The sequence below is a fragment of the Xyrauchen texanus genome, chromosome 26 (assembly GCF_025860055.1).
Source record: "Xyrauchen texanus isolate HMW12.3.18 chromosome 26, RBS_HiC_50CHRs, whole genome shotgun sequence".
NCBI classification, from domain to species: Eukaryota; Metazoa; Chordata; class Actinopteri; order Cypriniformes; family Catostomidae; genus Xyrauchen; species Xyrauchen texanus.
Genome location: NC_068301.1, coordinates 38907709 through 38930577, shown reverse-complemented (window position 1 = coordinate 38930577; position 22869 = coordinate 38907709).

The window sequence follows — 22869 nt, the reverse complement described above, 5'->3', positions numbered from 1 at the left end:
TATTTCGCCACACTTTATTTTGACTGGGCAGGTGGTGGTATACGTGGGGTCTTTACCCCCTGAAAGAATAGGAGTGGGAAAAGAACGCCTTCCCCGATGAATGTGATAGCGTTAAAATGGCCCCAGTCACTGTAACTCTATACGAGAAACATAGAGAGAGAAAAGACGCAGCTGGTGTGGCTGGCTCCTATACTTGGCACCATGCTTTGTTACCCCCCTCCGGGATGCCAGAAACCTAAAAAGTTTATGACAATTTTTATGGGGCGTTGGGGAAGAGTACATGCAGTCTGACTTCAGCAGCTCACGTACACGGTTCAGCCCAGGGCGTGATTGAATAAGGACCCTATTGTCGCTTCACTCGACACAACATTGAAGTGAGCAACAGATGGGGAATGTCTAGGAATGTCTGTTGTAACTCCGTTCCTTGATGGAGGGAACGAGACGTTGTGACCCCCGGCCATGATGCTGTACCGAGCCAATTCTATGGCTGAAACTTATTCTCGGCTCCTCAGTGCAAAATCTGAATGAACAGATGCACAATTCCATCCTTTTATACCCGTATGTCCGGGGAGGGACATGCAAATTCTCATTGGCCTTTTCTGAAGTTCAGAGGTAACCGAGGCCTTCAAGAAAGTCACCTAGTGTCGCTTTACTCGACAACAGTAACCTAGACAATACAAACACAACAACAACTCTGGAATATCTAGAAACAAAGCAAAGAAATGGTAAATGATCTGCAGTTATATAGAGCCTTTTTAAACTTAGCGGTATTCAAAGCATGTTAGACTTCATCTCATTCACCCAGTCTCTCACACATTCACACACCAATGACGGCAGAGCTGCCATGCAAGGCACTAGCCTGCAATTGGGAGCAACTTGGTGTTCAGTGTCTTGCCCAAGGACACTTCAGCATGTGGAGTCGTGTGGGCCAGGAATCGAACCGCCAACCCACTCTACCACCTGAGCCACAGCCGCTCCAGAGATTAAAATAACAAAGTCTTCCTCGGATCCTTACTGACTGAGATGCATGTTTACAGGAGTGAATGGTACATCGCTTAAACAGTGCGTGAAACAGCTTTTCCCCAATAACCCATTTTCTTACAATATGCTGCTTTCTGTTGTCCATGTAAATGTAGTCACTGTTACCTAGATTTTTGCTTTTATTTAAGAAAAGGAGGGATGAGTCGAGATTATAATAAATTCCGCAAATGCTGTCGATTGACCTTAACTTGTATTGAACCTTGAATATTCTGTTAATACACTTCAAAGTACAATAAAATAATCAATATATTTTTATTGTATAATATAGCAGGCAATAGATTTTATTATATGTTATGTTATACAGTATAGTGGGGGATCAGATGTTGTGGGCTGACATGCAGTTTGGCATCTTTTATGGCACAATCTGCTGTTCACCAATAGTCTTTACTCTTCCTTTTTGCTTTTTTTTATATATATATTTTTTTTTTTACTGGAGCATTTTGCTATTCCCAAGGTCTCAGCAATATCATATCACTGGCAGATTGCCTTCATGGTCCAACTCGCTCAGAGAGAGAGAGAGAGAGAGAAAGAGAGAGAGATGTCTAAAAAGGTGTGATAGACATCTCATTACATTTTCATGTGCCACTAACTGCCCTGTACACAGCGGCTGATCATGTGGCGAAAGACACAGTATCATCCATGATTTAGAGAAGTGCTCTGCCGGAGGCTGACGCCCGCGCTCACGCTCCTTAATGTTAATTAATTTCCTGCTCGTCACTGCACACTTCCCTCCCTGCAGCCATCTCCCCAGCTCTACTCCAGGTAGTGTTGCATGTTTCTGGAATTACTGCAGCCTGTTTTCATGTTGATAGGTAAGATCCAACAAAAGTCTGCAGGCTCTTAATTGCCTTGTTAGGGCTTCAGGAAGCTAGTCTGAGATAAGGAAGTAATCCCTCCCTGTCCATCTGTTTGATAAAACAAGACGACACAGACAGTCATATTTAGATATTCAGTTACACTTTTAATCAGGCTTCGGACTCTTTAAAAACTTTTTTCATAGAATCCTCAGTTGTGTTTCTTTTAAAGGAATTGTTAACTCAAAAATTCATCTTTTATTCTACTCACTCTTATGTTGTTCCAAATTTGGATTCATCTGTAAAACAGAAAAGAAGCTTTGGGAAGAAGGTTCACACTGCTGGGACAGATTCTGTCGAGTTCCAAGAATTGAACTGGAAAAAGGAAATTCCATACGTCTCGTGCGCTATATTCCAGGCCTTCTGAAGAGAAATATTTCATTCTAAAATTTGAAGCCACTCTAAAATCTTATTCACACTTATGTATAAAATATTCCAGCATGCCGCATCACAATATGTAACAAGATATGCGACAACCCATGGTATTTCTCATCATTCACATCACATCTGGCAAAAAGCATCATTATGTAGCATTATGTTCATCGAACAGGCATAAGAATTGAGGAATTGTTAAAGGGACACAATTATTTTTTCCTCACTAAAAATGTGTTTACTTCTGAAGAGATGAATAGTAATTTTGAAACAAATGAATGAAATCGTGAGCATTCACATGAAATTAAGATTCCAGTCAGATCAGTAACCTTATAAAATCAGTTTTATTCTACATTGAGAGGGTCCCCTCATGGGTGCGGCCATGTTTGGATCACATGACCAGCCGAATAATACTCGCTTAATCTTAGTAATAGTCCTGTTGTTAGAAACTTTCAATCAGGGATTTAATTTATCTTGGTTTACTGTGAATAGTGATTTTTTACAATGGCATCAGTAAGGAAAGACAATAGCGTTTGAATGATGGTGCATCCAGGCCACTAGGCGTCAGTGTCCAAGACGACGCGTGCACCTTTAATTTTTGTGTGAATTATTCCTTTAAGTTTCATCTTGGTCTCAGTTTCTCTTAAAATGTATTAGGAGAAATAATAATAATCACAATTCAATTGGCATCCATTAAAGAGTATAAAGCTGTAAAATTAAAGGGGCAGTTCACCCAAAAATGAAAATTCTCTCATAACATAAAAGCGAATAAGTTGAGTCACATTAAGTCAACATTAAATCAAAATGAACCGTATTAACTTTATTTGGTCTTGTTGCTCCAAGATTCACCAGGATTATTATAGATGTTTTATTTCTATTTCATTTTTAATATGTCCTTTCAATTTATTTTAGATTTTGTTAGTTTTCACTCTATGACTGTTTGTCAGTGTCTTTTAATTTGAGGATATTTCGTTTTTAGTGTATAGCATGTATTAGATTTGTAGTTAATAAGTTAACAACATTTCATTTCTCAAGACTGTCAGTATCAGGTGGCATTTTTATGTTTAATGATGATGGGTTGTAAAGGTTTAAAATTGTATAATATTAATTTGAGGTCATTTCTGTTTTTTAAGTCATGAAAATGTATTTTAGTTAAGGCCCCAGATCCCCAGTTATGTAATTATTTATTTTAATTTCGATAAACGCAAATTGTTTTTTTTTTTTTGCTGACGTCATAAATCCCTCCCCTCTAACCACCTAGCTGGTATGTAACAGCCACTCTTCACCATCTAATCAATTCCAGATGGATAAAGTCAAGCCCTGCCCTATTTTATTTTTTCCATTTTAATATCCTGTTTTACTCAAAAATATGTCTTACTATGAAAGTAACATGGATTGCGAATGCCGTTTCACAACTAGAAGTCTCCATTTAATTGTGTCTATGAGAAACAGTTGAAATATTAAAGATGTCTCTTATTTGTGTTTTTTCTCTCCTATGCGGAGACGCTTACTATTCATGATGCATTGGAAAGTAAAAGCTGCCTTTCTTGTGTAAGATATCACTGAGACATGAACAGACATGCTCACGTGATGCCCTGCAGGAGGTTTAAGGAGACTCTACTGGTAGAATCAGACCCCCCACTTGCCACAGAGAGAGAGAGATAGAGAGAAAGAATGAGAGAGGTGGATCCACACCTCCACTTATCTGCCACGCTACATCAGTTACTCAGGCTGTGAGTCCAGCGGGCCCTGTACAGTTCCACCACAGCGTCAGCAAATTCAACCTATGGATGGTCCCTTACACTCACACACACACATTGGGAGGCTGGCAGGACATTTCTAAGGTCATTGTGTGTGGGGGGGTTTACCTGGGCCTTGTTTACACTTGGTATTAAGATTTGTTTTGGCTGATCCGGTCATAAGTTGACAGCACTAAATAGTGGTGTGAACAAGATCCAAAATCTTTTGTGTCTCAACTACTCTGGTAGAGTTTTAAAATAAATCCTAATAACCAGCTTGATATAATAAAATCACATTCCTACTTGTTAACACTTTACAATAATGTTCCGTTTGTTAAGGGTTTATAAAGGGATTCATTAATAATTTTTGGATGAGTCATTTACAAATGCTTTAAAAACCATTGATATGCAGTTATATCTACATGCATACACAATTGGACTCAAGCAATACCTGACAGATAGTGTGCTATTTTAGTGATTATAATTAGCCTTGAATAATAATAATAATAATAATAAAAACATGACTTTATGGAATGTCCTCATTTACCCCAGTGATCTGAATGAAAGCCACATTCAGTGACTTATATCAATACCATGAATAAATAATTAAGTATTTAAATACATGTGATTTGCTGGTGTTTATGAAGAGTGATTTCTGATGCTTTGTCTGGTTTTATTTGCATGTTTGTGTGTGTTAGTGTGTGGGCGAGGAGGTGTGTATGATTGTGTGAAGAGAACCGAGTTTTGAGGCCTCTTCTCAGTTCACATACACAAACTGCATACAAATACGTTCAATTAAAGGTGCTCTATGAATGTTGAATAAGAATGGAAGCTGACTTTTAATTATCCTGCCATTTATGTGTGTGTGTGTTTGAGTGATGTGTCTGTGTGTGGGACATTGTGTGTCATTTATGTCGTGCACTTTCTTCTGGTGCCGTGATCGCCTCTTATGAGCTCTGGGCTGAATAATTGATTGGCGGCTGTGAAAGTTTGATGCGTTTGCCTGCAGGCGGGATTAACCTGCAGTCTGTCTGTCTCTCTCTCTCTCTCTCTCTCTCTCTCTCTCTCTCTCACACACACACACACACACACACACAGCTGAGGCTCGACCCGGTCGCATCACCACCATCCTGGTGCTCATCTACAGAAACTATACCTACACCATGTGGCCCTTACTGAGAATGCACCTGCTGTTCACAAACTGGTGTACTTCTCATTTATTTACACATTTTCACATAGAGTCTCGACTGAATATCATTTCCATTGCTTCAGTCAAATTCATTTTAGTTGAATTCATTCTTTATATTTCTTTTTGATTTGCTTTACCTGAGTTCAATGTTCCAGGTTCAGTTCAAGTTAAAGCATTTGTGACATAATGTTGTTTACCACATAAAATCACTTTGACTCTTCCCTCAATTGTTAAAAAGGTGTTAAAATATAGCCCAGGATGTAAACATTAGACATGTTAAAATGGTTCATGGCAACAAAGTTGGATTATTGGATATAACTTTACACAGATAAGGTTAGTAAGCCATTTTACCACACTAAATTCATTTGAACATATACAATGTTTACCTTGTGAGTAGGCCTGTCACCTTTTCCAGTGTTATTGCATTATGTGAGCAATAACACTAATCTGCACCACAGACCGCACCCAGAGCGGCTCTTGAAGAGTGCATGAAGATTAACCACTTTTTGACAGGACGTTCCTGTCAAACTCCTGTGAAAATATAAGCAAGTGTTTTGATATTGAAAGCAATTTGCTGACGTTTTAAATCTCAGAACAATTATTTTCTCTAGCTGCCGTTCAGTCTCTGTCGCGCACAAGCTCGGTCTCTGTCGTGCAGTTTCTTTTTGACACTGGTTCAGATGACCATGAGTGAGAGTTTTTGAGCGATGCGAAGAGAAATAGCAGCTTGCCCATATATTCATATCTCTCCCACACCTAGCTCACCACTTGTGGTTGAAGTCTCCGTTCTCAGTTCTGTAAACCACTCCCATGTTTATTATGCTCAGGACATGCATCGTGCATGATGAATAAAGGTGCGGTCACATATACCTTTGCACTGCGAAATTTTGCAAAATGCAGTCATCACTATTGGAATCCACGAGATCATGGAAAAGTATGAAGTGCAGCATTAAAATGAGGCTGCTTGGCAGTTATTTTTTGTGGTGATTTAACACACGCTCAGCATCCACCTATGCGATTTTTACATGTGGAACTGTGTCATGCATAGCTACGTATGACCCCACCTTAAACATGCATTGCTCCACACAATCAGTTAATGTGCTACGATTTGCATATACCCTACTAGAAATGTATACATGGCAATTTTAGCCACAGGAAGTAGAGAAAAACACAAGTGAATTTTCAGGAAGTAAAAACAACAACAAAAACAGATATTGCATTAATTTCATAAATATTTGTACGCATGAAACCATCAACAAGTTATCACAGAAATTAATGCATTAAATTTCCCAGCTCTCAATATAATATATAATATAATTTAAATCTAATATAATATAAATATACTATAATATATAATAAATACAATATAATCTAAAATATAATAAATACAATATAATATCATATATAATAAATACAATATAATATAATATTATTATAATATAGTATAAATATAATCTAAAATAAAACATAATAAATACAATATAATCTAATATATAATAAATACAATAAAATAAAATAAAATATAATATAGTGTAATATAATATAAATATAATATAATATAATATAATAAATATAATATAATAAAATATAATATAATATAAAAAATATAATATAATATAATAGCTATTCAGGTTAGCTGGGTTCCAAAACAATGTAAATGTAATTTGGACCAAGACCAAAGTTGACCAAAAAGAGAGACATATTTATAAATCATTTTTGATATTCAAAATATTATTTTTCATGCCATTATATAAAGTTTTTAAAGCCATAAAGGAAATAATATATCCCTATTTTATTATATGACTCCCAAGTTAAATATGAATAAATTACTTCCTCAGGGGTAAAAAGCACACATACACCTTCAGAAGTATGATAATTAATCATCATTATCGTGAAAGCAATAAAACAGACAATTAATTGTTATAATCGCAATCATTTGTCAACAAACACTTTAAGGTCGATTGGGCCTGACGGTGGGGTCCATAAGATAGCCCCCCATGATGCAGACTCAATGATGCAGACTCATGATCGATGAAGACTCATGATGCAGAATCATGATGTAGATTCAACGATGCAGACTCAACGATGCAGACTCAATGATGCAGACTCAATGATGCAGAATCATGATGCAGACTCAACGATGCAGACTCAATGATGCAGACTCATGATGCAGACTCAATGATGCAGACTCAACGATGCAGACTCAATGATGCAGACTCAATGATGCAGACTCAATGATACAGAATCATGATGCAGACTCAATGATGCAGACTCAATGATGCAGAATCATGATGCAGACTCAACGATGTAGACTCAATGATGCAGACTCATGATGCAGAATCACGATGCCGACTCAATGATGCAGACTCATGATGCAGAATCACGATGCAGACTCAATGACGCAGAATCATGATGCAGACTCAATGATGCAGACTCATGATGCAGAATCACGATGCAGACTCAATGATGTAGAATCATGATGCACACTCAACGATGCAGACTCAATGACGCAGACTCAATGATGCAGACTCAATGATGCAGAATCATGATGCAGACTCAACGATGTAGAATCAATGATGCAGACTCATGATGCAGAATCACGATGCCGATTCAGTGATGCAGAATCATGATGCAGACTCAATAATGCAGAATCATGATGCAGACTCAATGATGCAGACTCACGATGCAGAATCACGATGCCGAATCAATGATGCAGAATTATGATGCAAACTCAACGATGCAGACTCAATGATGCAGACTCATGATGCAGACTCAATGATGCAGACACATGATGCAGACTCAGTGATGCAGACTCAATGATGCAGAATCATGATGCAGACTCAATGATGCAGAATAATGATGCAGACTCAATGATGCAGACTCAATGATGCAGAATCATGATGCAGACTCAACGATGCAGACTCAATGATGCAGACTCATGATGCAGAATCACGATGCAGACTCATGATGCAGACTCAATGATGCAGACTCTACGATGCAGACTGATGATGCAGAATCACGATGCCGACTCAATGATGCAGAATCATGATGCAGACTCAACGATGCAGACTCAATGATGCAGAATCACGATGCAGACTCAATGATGCAGAAACATGATGCAGACTCAACGATGCAGACTCTACGATGCAGACTCATGATGCAGACTCAATGATGCAGAATCATGATGCAGACTCAACGATGCAGAATCATGATGCAGAATCACGATGCAGAATCATGATGCTGACTCAATGATGCTGACTCAATGACGCAGAATCATGATGCAGACTCAATGATGCAGACTCAATGATGCAGAATCATGATGCTGACTCAATGACGCAGAATCATGATGCAGACTCAACGATGCAGACTCAATGCTGCAGAATCACGATGCAGACTCAATGATGCAGACTCTACGATGCAGACTCAACGATGCAGAATCATGATGCCGACTCAACGATGCAGACTCATGATGCAGACTCTACGATGCAGACTCATGATGCAGACTCAATGATGCAGACTCATGATGCAGATTCAACGATGCAGAATCATGATGGAGACTCAACGATGCAGACTCTACGATGCAGATTCATGATGCAGACTCAACGATGCAGACTCATGATGCAGACTCAACGATGCAGACTCAACGATGCAGACTCAATGATGCAGACTCATGATGCAGACTCAACGATGCAGACTCAATGATGCAAACTCAACGATGCAGACTCATGATGCAGACTAAACGATGCAGACTCAACGATGCAGACTCAATGATGCAGAATCATGATGCAGACTCAACGATGCAGAATCGTGATGCAGACTCAATGATGCAGACTCAACGATGGAGACTCATGATGCAGACTCAACAATGCAGACTCAATGATGCAGACTCATGATGCAGACTCAATGATGCAGACTCAACGATGCAGACTCAATGATGCAGACTCAATGATGCAGACTCAATGATGCAGAATCATGATGCAGACTCAATGATGCAGAATCATGATGCAGACTCAACGATGTAGACTCAATGATGCAGACTCATGATTCAGAATCACGATGCCGACTCAATGATGCAGACTCATGATGCAGAATCACGATGCAGACTCAATGACGCAGAATCATGATGCAGACTCAATGATGCAGACTCATGATGCAGAATCACGATGCAGACTCAATGATGCAGACTCATGATGCAGACTCAACGATGCAGACTCATGATGCAGACTCAATGATGCAGACTCAATGATGCAGAATCATGATGCAGACTCAACGATGTAGAATCAATGATGCAGACTCATGATGCAGACTCAACGATGCAGACTCATGATGCAGATTCAACGATGCAGAATCATGATGGAGACTCAACGATGCAGACTCTACGATGCAGACTCATGATGCAGACTCAACGATGCAGACTCATGATGCAGACTCAACGATGCAGACTCAACGATGCAGACTCAATGATGCAGACTCATGATGCAGACTCAACGATGCAGACTCAATGATGCAAACTCAACGATGCAGACTCATGATGCAGACTAAGCGATGCAGACTCAACGATGCAGACTCAGCGATGCAGAATCATGATGCAGACTCAGCGATGCAGAATCATGATGCAGACTCAATGATGCAGACTCAACGATGGAGACTCATGATGCAGACTCAACGATGCAGACTCAATGATGCAGACTCATGATGCAGACTCAATGATGCAGACTCAACGATGCAGACTCAATGATGCAGACTCAATGATGCAGACTCAATGATGCAGACTCAATGATACAGAATCATGATGCAGACTCAATGATGCAGACTCAATGATGCAGAATCATGATGCAGACTCAACGATGTAGACTCAATGATGCAGACTCATGATGCAGAATCACGATGCCGACTCAATGATGCAGACTCATGATGCAGAATCACGATGCAGACTCAATGGCCGAGAATCATGATGCAGACTCAATGATGCAGACTCATGATGCAGAATCACGATGCAGACTCAATGATGCAGAATCATGATGCACACTCAACGATGCAGACTCAATGGCGCAGACTCAATGATGCAGACTCAATGATCCAGAATCATGATGCAGGCTCAACGATGTAGAATCAATGATGCAGAATTATGATGCAAACTCAACGATGCAGACTCAATGATGCAGACTCATGATGCAGACTCAATGATGCAGACACAGTGATGCAGACTCAATGATGCAGAATCATGATGCAGACTCAATGATGCAGAATCATGATGCAGACTCAATGATGCAGACTCAATGATGCAGAATCATGATGCAGACTCAACGATGCAGACTCAATGATGCAGACTCATGATGCAGAATCACGATGCAGACTCATGATGCAGACTCAATGATGCAGACTCTACGATGCAGACTCATGATGCAGAATCACAATGCCGACTCAATGATGCAGAATCATGATGCAGACTCAACGATGCAGACTCAATGATGCAGAATCACGATGCAGACTCAATGATGCAGAAACATGATGCAGACTCAACGATGCAGACTCTACGATGCAGACTAATGATGCAGACTCAATGATGCAGAATCATGATGCAGAATCACGATGCAGAATCATGATGCTGACTCAATGATGCTGACTCAATGGCCGTAGAATCATGATGCAGACTCAACGATGCAGACTCAATGATGCAGAATCATGATGCTGACTCAATGGCGCTTAGAATCATGATGCAGACTCAACGATGCAGACTCAATGATGCAGAATCACGATGCAGACTCAATGATGCAGACTCTACGATGCAGACTCAACGATGCAGAATCATGATGGAGACTCTACGATGCAGACTCATGATGCAGACTCAGCGATGCAGACTCATGATGCAGACTCATGATGCAGACTCTACGATGCAGACTCATGATGCCGACTCAGCGATGCAGACTCATGATGCAGACTCTACGATGCAGACTCATGATGCAGACTCAGCGATGCAGACTCATGATGCAGATTCAACGATGCAGAATCATGATGGAGACTCAACGATGCAGATTCTACGATGCAGACTCATGATGCAGACTCAGCGATGCAGACTCATGATGCAGACTCAGCGATGCAGACTCAGCGATGCAGACTCAATGATGCAGACTCATGATGCAGACTCAGCGATGCAGACTCAATGATGCAAACTCAGCGATGCAGACTCATGATGCAGACTAAGCGATGCAGACTCAGCGATGCAGACTCAACGATGCAGAATCATGATGCAGACTCAGCGATGCAGAATCGTGATGCAGACTCAATGATGCAGACTCAGCGATGGAGACTCATGATGCAGACTCAGCGATGCAGACTGAATGATGCAGACTCATGATGCAGACTCAATGATGCAGACTCAGCGATGCAGACTCAATGATGCAGACTCAATGATGCAGACTCAATGATACAGAATCATGATGCAGACTCAATGATGCAGACTCAATGATGCAGAATCATGATGCAGACTCAACGATGTAGACTCAATGATGCAGACTCATGATGCAGAATCACGATGCCGACTCAATGATGCAGACTCATGATGCAGAATCACGATGCAGACTCAATGGCCTTAGAATCATGATGCAGACTCAATGATGCAGACTCATGATGCAGAATCACGATGCAGACTCAATGATGCAGACTCATGATGCAGACTCAACGATGCAGACTCATGATGCAGACTCAATGATGCAGACTCAATGATGCAGAATCATGATGCAGACTCAACGATGTAGAATCAATGATGCAGACTCATGATGCAGACTCAACGATGCAGACTCATGATGCAGATTCAACGATGCAGAATCATGATGGAGACTCAACGATGCAGACTCTACGATGCAGACTCATGATGCAGACTCAACGATGCAGACTCATGATGCAGACTCAGCGATGCAGACTCAGCGATGCAGACTCAATGATGCAGACTCATGATGCAGACTCAATGATGCAAACTCAACGATGCAGACTCATGATGCAGACTAAACAATGCAGACTCAATGATGCAGAATCATGATGCAGACTCAACGATGCAGAATCATGATGCAGACTCAATGATGCAGACTCAACGATGGAGACTCATGATGCAGACTCAGCGATGCAGACTCAATGATGCAGACTCATGATGCAGACTCAATGATGCAGACTCAGCGATGCAGACTCAATGATGCAGACTCAATGATGCAGACTCAATGATGCAGACTCAATGATACAGAATCATGATGCAGACTCTATGATGCAGACTCAATGATGCAGAATCATGATGCAGACTCAACGATGTAGACTCAATGATGCAGACTCATGATGCAGAATCACGATGCCGACTCAATGATGCAGACTCATGATGCAGAATCACGATGCAGACTCAATGGCGCTTAGAATCATGATGCAGACTCAATGATGCAGACTCATGATGCAGAATCACGATGCAGACTCAATGATGCAGAATCATGATGCACACTCAGCGATGCAGACTCAATGGCCTAGACTCAATGATGCAGACTCAATGATCCAGAATCATGATGCAGGCTCAACGATGTAGAATCAATGATGCAGACTCATGATGCAGAATCACGATGCCGACTCAGTGATGCAGAATCATGATGCAGACTCAATGATGCAGAATCATGATGCAGACTCAATGATGCAGACTCACGATGCAGAATCACGATGCCGACTCAACGATGCAGAATTATGATGCAAACTCAACGATGCAGACTCAATGATGCAGACTCATGATGCAGACTCAATGATGCAGACACATGATGCAGACTCAATGATGCAGACTCAATGATGGAGAATCATGATGCAGACTCAATGATGCAGAATCATGATGCAGACTCAATGATGCAGACTCAATGATGCAGAATCATGATACAGACTCAACGATGCAGACTCAATGATGCAGACTCATGATGCAGAATCACGATGCAGACTCATGCTGCAGACTCAATGATGTAGACTCTACGATGCAGACTCATGATGCAGAATCACGATGCCGACTCAATGATGCAGAATCATGATGCAGACTCAACGATGCAGACTCAATGATGCAGAATCACGATGCAGACTCAATGATGCAGAATCATGATGCAGACTCAATGATGCAGACTCTACGATGCAGACTCAACGATGCAGAATCATGATGCAGACTCAACGATGCAGACTCAATGATGCAGACTCAACGATGCAGACTCTATGATGCAGACTCTACGATGCAGAATCACGATGCAGAATCATGATGCAGAATCACGATGCAGAATCATGATGCTGACTCAATGATGCTGACTCAATGACGCAGAATCATGATGCAGACTCAACGATGCAGACTCAGTAATTTAGAATTGATGCTGACTCAATGACGCAGAATCATGATGCACACTCAACGATGCAGACTCAATGATGCAGAATCATGATGCAGACTCAATGATGCAGACTCTACGATGCAGACTCAACGATGCAGAATCATGATGGAGACTCTACGATGCAGACTCATGATGCAGACTCAACGATGCAGATTCTACGATGCAGACTCATGATGCAGACTCTACGATGCAGACTCATGATGCAGACTCAACGATGCAGACTCATGATGCAGACTCTACGATGCAGACTCATGATGCAGACTCAATGATTCAGACTCATGATGCAGACTCAACGATGCAGAATCATGATGGAGACTCAACGATGCAGACTCATGATGCAGACTCAACGATGCAGACTCAATGATGCAGACTCAATGATGCAGACTCATGATGCAGACTCAACGATGCAGACTCGATGCAAACTCAACGATGCAGACTCATGATGCAGACACAACGATGCAGACTCAACGATGCAGAATCATGATGCAGACTCAACGATGCAGACTCAATGATGGAGACTCATGATGCAGACTCAACGATGCAGACTCAATGATGCAGAATCATGATGCTGACTCAAATGCAGAATCATGATGCAGACTCAACGATGCAGACTCAATGATGCAGAATCACGATGCAGAATCACGATGCAGACTCAATGATGCAGACTCAATGATACAGAATCATGATGCAGACTCAATGATGCAGACTCAACGATGCAGACTCAATGATGCAGAATCATGGTTCAGACTCAACGATGCAGACTCAATGATGCAGACTCATGATGCAGACTCAACGATGCAGACTCAAAGATGCAGAATCAACGATGCAGACTCTACGATGCAGAATCATGATGCAGACTCAACGATGCAGAATCATGATGCAGACTCAGTGATGCAGAATCATGATGCTGACTCAAATGCAGAATCATGATGCAGACTCAACGATGCAGACTCAATGATGCAGAATCACGATGCAGACTCAATGATGCAGACTCAACGATACAGAATCATGATGGAGACTCTACGATGCAGACTCATGATGCAGACTCAACGATGCAGGCTCATGATGCAGACTCTACGATGCAGAATCATGATGCAGACTCTATGATGCAGACTCAATGATGCAGAATCATGATGCAGACTCAACGATGTAGACTCAATGATGCAGACTCATGATGCAGAAACACGATGCCGACTCAATGATGCAGACTCATGATGCAGAATCACGATGCAGACTCAATGACGCAGAATCATGATGCAGACTCAATGATGCAGACTCATGATGCAGAATCACGATGCAGACTCAATGATGCAGAATCATGATGCACACTCAACGATGCAGACTCAATGACGCAGACTCAATGATGCAGACTCAATGATCCAGAATCATGATGCAGGCTCAACGATGTAGAATCAATGATGCAGACTCATGATGCAGAATCACGATGCCGACTCAGTGATGCAGAATCATGATGCAGACTCAATGATGCAGAATCATGATGCAGACTCAATGATGCAGACTCACGATGCAGAATCACGATGCCGACTCAATGATGCAGAATTATGATGCAAACTCAACGATGCAGACTCAATGATGCAGACTCATGATGCAGACTCAATGATGCAGACACATGATGCAGACTCAATGATGCAGACTCAATGATGGAGAATCATGATGCAGACTCAATGATGCAGAATCATGATGCAGACTCAATGATGCAGACTCAATGATGCAGAATCATGATACAGACTCAACGATGCAGACTCAATGATGCAGACTCATGATGCAGAATCACGATGCAGACTCATGCTGCAGACTCAATGATGTAGACTCTACGATGCAGACTCAAAGATGCAGAATCAACGATGCAGACTCTACGATGCAGAATCATGATGCAGACTCAACGATGCAGAATCATGATGCAGACTCAGTGATGCAGAATCATGATGCTGACTCAAATGCAGAATCATGATGCAGACTCAACGATGCAGACTCAATGATGCAGAATCACGATGCAGACTCAATGATGCAGACTCAACTGATGCAGACTCAATGATGCAGACTCAACGATGCAGACTCATGATGCAGACTCTACGATGCAGAATCATGATGCAGACTCTATGATGCAGACTCAATGATGCAGAATCATGATGCAGACTCAACGATGTAGACTCAATGATGCAGACTCATGATGCAGAATCACGATGCCGACTCAATGATGCAGACTCATGATGCAGAATCATGATGCAGACTCAATGACGCAGAATCATGATGCAGACTCAATGATGCAGACTCATGATGCAGAATCACGATGCAGACTCAATGATGCAGAATCATGATGCAGACTCAACGATGCAGACTCAATGACGCAGACTCAATGATGCAGACTCAATGATCCAGAATCATGATGCAGGCTCAACGATGTAGAATCAATGATGCAGACTCATGATGCAGAATCACGATGCCGACTCAGTGATGCAGAATCATGATGCAGACTCAATGATGCAGAATCATGATGCAGACTCAATGATGCAGACTCACGATGCAGAATCACGATGCCGACTCAATGATGCAGAATTATGATGCAAACTCAACGATGCAGACTCAATGATGCAGACTCATGATGCAGACTCAATGATGCAGACTCATGATGCAGACTCAATGATGCAGACTCAATGATGGAGAATCATGATGCAGACTCAATGATGCAGAATCATGATGCAGACTCAATGATGCAGACTCAATGATGCAGAATCATGATACAGACTCAACGATGCAGACTCAATGATGCAGACTCATGATGCAGAATCACGATGCAGACTCATGCTGCAGACTCAATGATGTAGACTCTACGATGCAGACTCATGATGCAGAATCACGATGCCGACTCAATGATGCAGAATCATGATGCAGACTCAACGATGCAGACTCATGATGCAGACTAAACGATGCAGACTCAACGATGCAGACTCAATGATGCAGAATCATGATGCAGACTCAACGATGCAGAATCGTGATGCAGACTCAATGATGCAGACTCAACGATGGAGACTCATGATGCAGACTCAACAATGCAGACTCAATGATGCAGACTCATGATGCAGACTCAATGATGCAGACTCAACGATGCAGACTCAATGATGCAGACTCAATGATGCAGACTCAATGATGCAGAATCATGATGCAGACTCAATGATGCAGAATCATGATGCAGACTCAACGATGTAGACTCAATGATGCAGACTCATGATTCAGAATCACGATGCCGACTCAATGATGCAGACTCATGATGCAGAATCACGATGCAGACTCAATGACGCAGAATCATGATGCAGACTCAATGATGCAGACTCATGATGCAGAATCACGATGCAGACTCAATGATGCAGACTCATGATGCAGACTCAACGATGCAGACTCATGATGCAGACTCAATGATGCAGACTCAATGATGCAGACTCATGATGCAGATTCAACGATGCAGAATCATGATGGAGACTCAACGATGCAGACTCTACGATGCAGACTCATGATGCAGACTCAACGATGCAGACTCATGATGCAGACTCAACGATGCAGACTCAACGATGCAGACTCAATGATGCAGACTCATGATGCAGACTCAACGATGCAGACTCAATGATGCAAACTCAACGATGCAGACTCATGATGCAGACTAAACGATGCAGACTCAACGATGCAGACTCAACGATGCAGAATCATGATGCAGACTCAACGATGCAGAATCATGATGCAGACTCAATGATGCAGACTCAACGATGGAGACTCATGATGCAGACTCAACGATGCAGACTCAATGATGCAGACTCATGATGCAGACTCAATGATGCAGACTCAACGATGCAGACTCAATGATGCAGACTCAATGATGCAGACTCAATGATACAGAATCATGATGCAGACTCAATGATGCAGACTCAATGATGCAGAATCATGATGCAGACTCAACGATGTAGACTCAATGATGCAGACTCATGATGCAGAATCACGATGCCGACTCAATGATGCAGACTCATGATGCAGAATCACGATGCAGACTCAATGACGCAGAATCATGATGCAGACTCAATGATGCAGACTCATGATGCAGAATCACGATGCAGACTCAATGATGCAGAATCATGATGCACACTCAACGATGCAGACTCAATGACGCAGACTCAATGATGCAGACTCAATGATCCAGAATCATGATGCAGGCTCAACGATGTAGAATCAATGATGCAGAATTATGATGCAAACTCAACGATGCAGACTCAATGATGCAGACTCATGATGCAGACTCAATGATGCAGACTCAGTGATGCAGACTCAATGATGCAGAATCATGATGCAGACTCAATGATGCAGAATCATGATGCAGACTCAATGATGCAGACTCAATGATGCAGAATCATGATGCAGACTCAACGATGCAGACTCAATGATGCAGACTCATGATGCAGAATCACGATGCAGACTCATGATGCAGACTCAATGATGCAGACTCTACGATGCAGACTCATGATGCAGAATCACGATGCAGACTCAATGATGCAGAATCATGATGCAGACTCAACGATGCAGACTCAATGATGCAGAATCACGATGCAGACTCAATGATGCAGAAACATGATGCAGACTCAACGATGCAGACTCAATGATGCAGACTCAATGATGCAGAATCATGATGCAGAATCACGATGCAGAATCATGATGCTGACTCAATGATGCTGACTCAATGACGCAGAATCATGATGCAGACTCAACGATGCAGACTCAATGATGCAGAATCATGATGCTGACTCAATGACGCAGAATCATGATGCAGACTCAACGATGCAGACTCAATGATGCAGAATCACGATGCAGACTCAATGATGCAGACTCTACGATGCAGACTCAACGATGCAGAATCATGATGGAGACTCTACGATGCAGACTCATGATGCAGACTCAACGATGCAGACTCATGATGCAGACTCATGATGCAGACTCTACGATGCAGACTCATGATGCCGACTCAACGATGCAGACTCATGATGCAGACTCTACGATGCAGACTCATGATGCAGACTCAACGATGCAGACTCATGATGCAGATTCAACGATGCAGAATCATGATGGAGACTCAACGATGCAGATTCTACGATGCAGACTCATGATGCAGACTCAACGATGCAGACTCATGATGCAGACTCAACGATGCAGACTCAACGATGCAGACTCAATGATGCAGACTCATGATGCAGACTCAACGATGCAGACTCAATGATGCAAATTCAACGATGCAGACTCATGATGTAGACTAAACGATGCAGACGTAACGATGCAGACTCAACGATGCAGAATCATGATGCAGACTCAACGATGCAGAATCGTGATGCAGACACAATGATGCAGACTCAACGATGGAGACTCATGATGCAGACTCAACGATGCAGACTCAATGATGCAGACTCATGATGTAGACTCAATGATGCAGACTCAACGATGCAGACTCAATGATGCAGACTCAATGATGCAGACTCAATGATACAGAATTATGATGCAGACTCAATGATGCAGACTCAATGATGCAGAATCATGATGCAGACTCAACGATGTAGACTCAATGATGCAGACTCATGATGCAGAATCACGATGCCGACTCAATGATGCAGACTCATGATGCAGAATCACGATGCAGACTCAATGACGCAGAATCATGATGCAGACTCAATGATGCAGACTCATGATGCAGAATCACGATGCAGACTCAATGATGCAGACTCATGATGCAGACTCAACGATGCAGACTCATGATGCAGACTCAATGATGCAGACTCAATGATGCAGAATCATGATGCAGACTCAACGATGTAGAATCAATGATGCAGACTCATGATGCAGACTCAACGATGCAGACTCATGATGCAGATTCAACGATGCAGAATCATGATGGAGACTCAACGATGCAGACTCTACGATGCAGACTCATGATGCAGACTCAACGATGCAGACTCAACGATGCAGACTCAATGATGCAGACTCATGATGCAGACTCAATGATGCAAACTCAACGATGCAGACTCATGATGCAGACTAAACAATGCAGACTCAACGATGCAGAATCATGATGCAGACTCAACGATGCAGAATCATGATGCAGACTCAATGATGCAGACTCAACGATGGAGACTCATGATGCAGACTCAACAATGCAGACTCAATGATGCAGACTCATGATGCAGACTCAATGATGCAGACTCAACGATGCAGACTCAATGATGCAGACTCAATGATGCAGACTCAATGATGCAGAATCATGATGCAGGCTCAATGATGCAGAATCATGATGCAGACTCAACGATGTAGACTCAATGATGCAGACTCATGATTCAGAATCACGATGCCGACTCAATGATGCAGACTCATGATGCAGAATCACGATGCAGACTCAATGACGCAGAATCAAGATGCAGACTCAATGATGCAGACTCATGATGCAGAATCACGATGCAGACTCAATGATGCAGACTCATGATGCAGACTCAACGATGCAGACTCATGATGCAGACTCAATGATGCAGACTCAATGATGCAGAATCATGATGCAGACTCAACGATGTAGAATCAATGATGCAGACTCATGATGCAGACTCAACGATGCAGACTCATGATGCAGATTCAACGATGCAGAATCATGATGGAGACTCAACGATGCAGACTCTACGATGCAGACTCATGATGCAGACTCAACGATGCAGACTCATGATGCAGACTCAACGATGCAGACTCAACGATGCAGACTCAATGATGCAGACTCATGATGCAGACTCAACGATGCAGACTCAATGATGCAAACTCAACGATGCAGACTCATGATGCAGACTAAACGATGCAGACTCAACGATGCAGACTCAACGATGCAGAATCATGATGCAGACTCAACGATGCAGAATCATGATGCAGACTCAATGATGCAGACTCAACGATGGAGACTCATGATGCAGACTCAACGATGCAGACTCAATGATGCAGACTCATGATGCAGACTCAATGATGCAGACTCAACGATGCAGACTCAATGATGCAGACTCAATGATGCAGACTCAATGATACAGAATCATGATGCAGACTCAATGATGCAGACTCAATGATGCAGAATCATGATGCAGACTCAACGATGTAGACTCAATGATGCAGACTCATGATGCAGAATCACGATGCCGACTCAATGATGCAGACTCATGATGCAGAATCACGATGCAGACTCAATGGCGCAGAATCATGATGCAGACTCAATGATGCAGACTCATGATGCAGAATCACGATGCAGACTCAATGATGCAGAATCATGATGCACACTCAACGATGCAGACTCAATGATGCAGACTCAATGATGCAGACTCAATGATCCAGAATCATGATGCAGGCTCAACGATGTAGAATCAATGATGCAGAATTATGATGCAAACTCAACGATGCAGACTCAATGATGCAGACTCATGATGCAGACTCAATGATGCAGACACAGTGATGCAGACTCAATGATGCAGAATCATGATGCAGACTCAATGATGCAGAATCATGATGCAGACTCAATGATGCAGACTCAATGATGCAGAATCATGATGCAGACTCAACGATGCAGACTCAATGATGCAGACTCATGATGCAGAATCACGATGCAGACTCATGATGCAGACTCAATGATGCAGACTCTACGATGCAGACTCATGATGCAGAATCACGATGCCGACTCAATGATGCAGAATCATGATGCAGACTCAACGATGCAGACTCAATGATGCAGAATCACGATGCAGACTCAATGATGCAGAAACATGATGCAGACTCAACGATGCAGACTCGACGATGCAGACTAATGATGCAGACTCAATGATGCAGAATCATGATGCAGAATCACGATGCAGAATCATGATGCTGACTCAATGATGCTGACTCAATGACGCAGAATCATGATGCAGACTCAACGATGCAGACTCAATGATGCAGAATCATGATGCTGACTCAATGACGCAGAATCATGATGCAGACTCAACGATGCAGACTCAATGATGCAGAATCACGATGCAGACTCAATGATGCAGACTCTACGATGCAGACTCAACGATGCAGAATCATGATGGAGACTCTACGATGCAGACTCATGATGCAGACTCAACGATGCAGACTCATGATGCAGACTCATGATGCAGACTCTATGATGCAGACTCATGATGCCGACTCAACGATGCAGACTCATGATGCAGACTCTACGATGCAGACTCATGATGCAGACTCAACGATGCAGACTCATGATGCAGATTCAACGATGCAGAATCATGATGGAGACTCAACGATGCAGATTCTACGATGCAGACTCATGATGCAGACTCAACGATGCAGACTCATGATGCAGACTCAACGATGCAGACTCAACGATGCAGACTCAATGATGCAGACTCATGATGCAGACTCAACGATGCAGACTCAATGATGCAAACTCAACGATGCAGACTCATGATGCAGACTAAACGATGCAGACTCAACGATGCAGACTCAACGATGCAGAATCATGATGCAGACTCAACGATGCAGAATCGTGATGCAGACTCAATGATGCAGACTCAACGATGGAGACTCATGATGCAGACTCAACGATGCAGACTCGAATGATGCAGACTCATGATGCAGACTCAATGATGCAGACTCAACGATGCAGACTCAATGATGCAGACTCAATGATGCAGACTCAATGATACAGAATCATGATGCAGACTCAATGATGCAGACTCAATGATGCAGAATCATGATGCAGACTCAACGATGTAGACTCAATGATGCAGACTCATGATGCAGAATCACGATGCCGACTCAATGATGCAGACTCATGATGCAGAATCACGATGCAGACTCAATGACGCAGAATCATGATGCAGACTCAATGATGCAGACTCATGATGCAGAATCACGATGCAGACTCAATGATGCAGACTCATGATGCAGACTCAACGATGCAGACTCATGATGCAGACTCAATGATGCAGACTCAATGATGCAGAATCATGATGCAGACTCAACGATGTAGAATCAATGATGCAGACTCATGATGCAGACTCAACGATGCAGACTCATGATGCAGATTCAACGATGCAGAATCATGATGGAGACTCAACGATGCAGACTCTACGATGCAGACTCATGATGCAGACTCAACGATGCAGACTCAACGATGCAGACTCAATGATGCAGACTCATGATGCAGACTCAATGATGCAAACTCAACGATGCAGACTCAT